This window comes from Taudactylus pleione, unplaced genomic scaffold, assembly GCF_031769625.1.
Source record: "Taudactylus pleione unplaced genomic scaffold, aTauple2 ptg000391l, whole genome shotgun sequence".
Classification (NCBI taxonomy): Eukaryota; Metazoa; Chordata; class Amphibia; order Anura; family Myobatrachidae; genus Taudactylus; species Taudactylus pleione.
Window position 1 is genome coordinate 1061830 of NW_028284792.1, and position 6649 is coordinate 1068478.

Genomic DNA, 6649 nt, shown 5'->3' on the forward strand with positions numbered 1-6649 from the left:
AAAAAATCATATTTATATACATCTAGTTTGCCTTGAGGAGCTTGTACACTGCATGCGCTGAGTGTCAAGCGTCTGGTTTTTCCTTTATTGCTCCTCTCCCTGATGTCACATTAAGATAATGCATACCTCAGTTTCTTTCTAGGTGACTAAGCTATACAATATTGAAAACGCAATCCAAATTCATCCAGTAGTTTTTGCGTGATGCCGAACGAACAGACAGACAAAAATTCCCCCAAAAAGTTCTCTTCATAGTTCATACGCCATCCCAAGAAGTGCATTTCTCCCAAAACAATTATATGTACAGACACAACCATTACAACTTTATTATAAGTATAGAAGATATAGTAAATGCTGATAGTGCATGCATGAAAATGTGCCAGATTGATAACAGCAATGCACTTTAGTGAATATACCATATTCTCGGGAATACAGTATAATGTAACATACTGTATGTATAATAATTAAGCACATGATGGTATGTATTATATACTAAGGTAGAGTATGTATTATAGGGGACTCCAGTGCCGACGGCCCATGTCTAAAACTCAGAGACCTGCATTAGGTCTAGTAAAGGTGAAATACATGCCAAATAATCTAAGCTCTTACCACTGGGATGCAGGAACAGGAGAAATGCTGCAGTCTGAATAAGCAGCAACTAGAGATGAAATTGCAGAAGCAGTGAATGTAGGAATAGGTTAAATGCTGCAGTCAGATTAAGCATCCACAAAAGATTCTCTTGCAGAAATAATGGCTGGAGAAATTCTACAATCTGAAAAAGCAGTAACAGGAAAATTCAATGCAGGAGCAATGACTAGAGGAATGCTGTAGTCTGGGTAAGCAATGGCAGGAGATTCACTACAGGAGCATTGTCTGGAGGAATGCTGCAGTCTGAGTAAGCAGCCACAGGGGTGTTATGAAACTCCAGAATAATTCATATAACACCCCTATGTCACAAGCCGCCGCACTGCCAACGCTGTGCAAAGCCAATGCCGGGCCAGCGTTCGCTGAAACTCCGCCTGCCTCCTGTCCATCATTCTGGGATTGATCCGGATTGGCTCCTGCGTCCATGTCCTTCTGCTGTGTATGCTGCTCCGATGCTGGTGATACCGTTTCACTTGTTTCCGGTTCTGGCATTGTCTCCTGTAATCCAGTCGAGTATCCAGCCCTCCTGTTTATCTTGTATACCTGCCGTTTGTGTCATCCAGGCATCACGGGCTGCACTCCAGCATCCTCAATACACAAGCCAGTGTACTCGCGCTTGTGTCAACCCGGCAGCACAGGCCGCACTCCAGCGTCCTCAGTACACAAGCCAGTGCACTCGTGCTTGTGTTAACCGGTGGCACAGGCCACACTCCAGCGTCCTCAGTACACAAGCCAGTGCACTCACGCTTGTGTCAACACAGCAGCACAGGCCGCACTCCTGCGTCCTCAGTACACAAGCCAGTGTACTCACACTTGTGTCAACTCGGCGGCACAGGCCACACTCCAGCGTCCTCAGTACACAAGCCAGTGTACTCACACTTCTGTCAACCCCATGGGACAATCCAAACTCCAGCACTGGCGGCTTGTGTCAACTTGGCGGCACTAGTCGCAATCCAGCATCCTTGTACATAGATCAGCCAGCCAAGTCATCTCCAGCCCTCAAGGCTGCTACCGGCCCAGAGGCCACATATCATCTACTGGCCCACAGGCCACAGCTAGCCAAGGCACTTCCAGCCCCCAAGGCTGCTACCGGCCTTGAGGCCGCATCTCATCTACTGGCCCACAGGCCACATCCATTCTTATTATTTCAACTGTTACATGGCGGCATCTAGCCAAGGTGATACCAGTCCTCAAGACAGTTGCGGGACAATATCCTACAAATCATAACCCAGGCTTAACACCCTAGAGTCATAATAGGGAGGAATTCTGCCTATAAAAGTCACCCGTTGTTCTCTTACAGTTAGATTCACTCACCGTTACTTAGGATGCCACCAGGTCTTAATATCCCAGACAGTAGGCGCTTACAATTACTGGGAGATCGCAGGATGAGCTGGAAAGGATGAATAATAGAGGCAAATTGAGACTTCAACAGTAAGTGGTGATTGTATGGCCAGAGGGCTACATAACAGGGCTAGAAAGAGGTAACAATGGCTAAATGAGCAGCAATAGTCACGTCCACTGTGCAGGGTAAAACTGGAGTAGCCTGCAGGTGGGATAAATAGCAGATGCAAATAGACTAGAGGTAGCTCAGTCTGAATAGTATGCAAATAGCAATTGCAACAAGGACAAGGCTGGGATAATTCTGGTATAGATAGGGAAAACCAGGAGTGATCCACATAGTGGGACACAGGCAGGCAAAGATTCCAAGATGCAGAGACATAGGAACAGGACCAGCTGATTACACAAAGGATATAAGCTGTCACTGCCAATGATTTGTGGGGCTGACTGCCTTTTAACAGAAGCCTGCACCAATGGGATGAACCAGCCCCCTAATAGTAAAATAGGCAGCAGCTGCAGAGCTGCATGTAGGCGGTGTCCCAACTGCTAGCCCCAGTTGGGACTAGAATTCCCTGTGGTAGCCTGGCATCCCAGTTGCCTAACAACCAGTCAGACCAAACACCAGTGCGGCTAAGGAGATGCGGCGTCCTGACCACCTAGTATTGTCTGGAAACCGCATAAAGAAAGAGCCACGATGGCAGCTCATAGCAAGAGGATTTACTTGCAGGAGCAATTAAAGTAAGAACTGGAGGATACAAAGGGGGGAGAGAGAGAGAAAAAAATTTGTGGAAATCCTGCAGAGTCCAGGAATGGTTTAAATAGGCTGTCCAATCATAGGTGCAACCTGACTTGTCGGTGACTTATGTGATGAGGAATCCTGGATCCATATTGGCTGATCATAGGTAGAGAGAGATAAAAGATGATGGCACCCATAGAGTGCCATTGCCACATGGAACACTGAGACGGCTGCTGCTGCTGACCAGTCAGAGGAAGCTGCAGCTAGATGAAATCTGCAGGAGAGAATAGGGGAGCCAATCATCACCTAGACCCGGTAAATGAGGACTCTGATCCGGCGGATCATGACAGTATACCCCTTTTAAAGGTCACCTCAGGACAACTAGCATGAGGTTAATGAGGGAAGTACTTGTGAAGTTTCTTGGGTAGACTAGGAGCATGGATATTACTGCAGTTGACCCATGTCCTTTACTCAGGGCCATATGCTTCAAGTCAATCAAATACTGAAGCTTGCTTCTGGAGAATCTGGAATCCAAGATTTATTTGACTTCAAACTGTTTACAGGTCTGGGTTTAAACCTCCATAGGTTTGAATTAAGGGTAGAGAACGTATTAATGACCAGTGGTTTGAGTGATGAGGTATGGAAGGAGTTGGGAATGGAAAATACACAGAGATAGAGGCAGTGAAAGTTTGCAAGAGGCTGGATTGACAACTTGGATGATGGGAAAAGGACCTATTGAAGTGTGCTCATAGTCTGAGGTTTCAAGTAGAAAGCCAGACCTTCTCTCCTGTTTTCAGATTTGCGATGGCTCTGCATTTTTTCTGTGAAGAATTTGTAATGATTGGCCTTTTTTTTGTAGATTATGCATAAATCTCCTGACAGATTTTGGTGATGTACCGGATCAGATCTTCTGCATCTGGAACCACTGCTAATGGCACCCAAGGATGGGGAACGTAGACGATATGGATAGGACTATTGCTAGAAGATTCATGGAGTGAATGTTTCGGGTGAACTCTGCCCAAGGAAGCAGTTCCACCCAGTTATCTTTTGAGGAGGAAAGGTATAACAGAAGGAATGTCTCTTAATCTTTATTGACTCGCTCAGTCTATCCATTGGACTGGAGATGATAGACAGAGGAGAAGTGGAGTTGGATTTCTTAATTCTTGCAAAGCACTGCCCAGAATTTTGCCATGAATTGCACACCACGATTGGAAATTATCTCCTTTGGACACTCTAGAAGGTGGAAGCTTTCTATTACAAAAGGTTTTGCCAGAAAGGCTACAGAAGGCAGTCCCTTGAGGGAAACAGAGGGACATTTTTGAGAATCTGTCCAAAATGACCCAGTTTTCCGTAAGATCCGTGATGAAATCCATGGATATGTGAGCCAATGTATTACTTAAAATGGGTAATGGATGAAAAGGATCACGCAGAACCATGTACAGATCTCAATGATATGTGCATACATCTGTTTAATTCTTACCTTCTCATGCTAAAAATTCCAGGATGAAGCAGGTCTATTATTTTGGGGATTTGAAGCTCAATGTTGTGTTTGATTTGGTGTTTGTTTTGTGCATGCAAAATCAAACAAGAAATAACCATTCAAATTCGAACCAAATTGAATTTGATTTAGAAAAGGTTTGAAAAATAACATTTTTGTAAATGTGGGATTATGACAGGGATTTCTACATCTGATTTGATTAAATTTCAGGTGAGCTAAATCCAACATAAAATCGAATGCAAAATCAAACTTTGATAAATATACCCCTTAATGTGCTTGAGTGATTACATTGGAGGGCAGGGCCAATCCAAATCAAGTTTTGTTGGTAAGAAAATATAGATTTTGGTGCCCCTTAATACTGTAAACTACATTATACACAGATAAAGAAAAAGCACTATGGGGCCTATGTATTAAAAAAATTGTGGCACTGCTGCGATTATTACCAGTCTGTATCATAATAGATATTTTCATTTTGAATTGAAATATCCCCAGTATGCAAATTATAGGGACAGCGGTAGGGATATCTGAAGTCCCTGCAAGTTACTTCCCTGGCATATTGGAGGAGTCTTTCACTTTTGCGCAGTTCAGATTCCAGAGTTGTCCGGAGGCTGCATGAAAGGGATTGTAAGATCCCTCTCCTGGGAGATTTCCTCCATAGGCATAAAGTAGTTTATGCAACCTGAGGATGGAATAAACCAAAGAGGCAAAGCTCCGAAAAGCTACAGTGCCATTGAAATTAATGCGCTCATTAGCTGTTTACAGTAGATTTCTGTGAAATCACCTGCATTAGGCTGTTAGTACATAATGGAGATATATAACATTATGCAGGAACTGCAGTTTCTGCTAATTTTATAAAACAAAATGGGCATGATAAATATGTATTGCATTTTAAATATATAATGATATATTTTTAATGCAACTGGATGGGCCCCCAATTCATAGTAAGTCACACAGCAGGGTCTCCAATTCATAGTAAGTCAAACAGCCGGGTCCCTAATTCATAGTAAGTCACACAGCAAGGTCTCCAATTTATAGTAAGTGAAACAGCCAGGACCCTAATCCATAATAAGTCACACAGCAGGATCCCCAATTCATAGTAAGTCACACAGCAGGGCCCCCAATTCAAAGTAAGTCACACAGTAGCACCCCAAATTCATAGTAAGGAGACTGCCATGACAGCAGACGGGGAGGGTGTTGGAGGGACAGGGGTGATCTCTCAGTAGAGGGTTTAGGAGGACTTGGTGTCACCATGTGAGCAGATTGGTATGGGCTTCTTGGGGTTCTTGATATCAGCAGAGGCAGGGTAGGGAAATGGGGAGTAGGGAAATGGGGAGACCCAGTGTCAGCAGAGAAGTATGGTAGCCTGGGGAGACCCAGTGTTAGCAGCGGGGAGTGCAGTCATGATAGCAGAGTGGATTAGGGAATGCCAGCAGGGGGGGTGGGATACATGTCAGCAGAGGATCCCGGGTGACTGATGATTACCATGCCAGCAGGGGGGTATGGAGCACTGGGGAGACTTGATATTATCAGAGGGAGGGTATGGTACTGGGGAGAAACTGTGTCAGCAGAGAAAGCTGGTAGCCTGGGGAGACCCCATGTCAGCAGAGGGGTGTAGGGGGAATTGGGATACATGTCAGCTGATGGGGGACAAGCAGGGGGGATACATGTCAACATATTGGGGCTGGGTTATGTGGGAGATATCTCAGTATGAGGAGGACTGATGAGGTGTCATGTCAGCAGGAAGAGGAAACCAGAGAGGGGCTGGGGATACCTCATGTCAGCAAAGAGGGGCAGGACTATGGAGAATACATACCAGCAGGGCAAAGGCTTTTCTGTACCTACTGTATGTGCCCAGGCTACGGGGGCCCCTAGACTGCTATTCAGAACATACAGTCAGGTGCATAAATATTGGGACATTGACAGAATTTGCATATTTTGGCCTCTATTCACCACCACAATGGCTTTGAAATGAAACAAACAAGATGTGATTTAACTGCAGACTTTCAGATTTAATTTGAGGGTAATTACATCCATTTCAGGTGAACGGTGTAGGAATTACAACGGTTTCTATATGTGCCTCCCACTTTTTAAGGGGCCAAAAGTAATGGGACAAACTAAACAATCCTAAATCTAACTTTCACTTTTTAATACTTTGTTGCAAATCCTTTGCAGGCAATTACAGCCTGAAGTCTGGAACGCATAGACATCACCAGACGCTGGGTTCCCTGGTGATGCTCTGCCAGGCCTCTACTGCAAATGTCTTCAGTTCCTGCTTGTTCTTGGGGCATTTTCCCTTCAGTTTTGTCTTCATCAAGTGAAATGCATGCTCAATCGGATTCAGGTCAGGGGATTGACTTGGCCATTGCATAACATTCCACTTTTTAGCCTTAAAAAACTCTTTGGTTGCTTTTACAGTATGCTTCAGGTCATTGTCC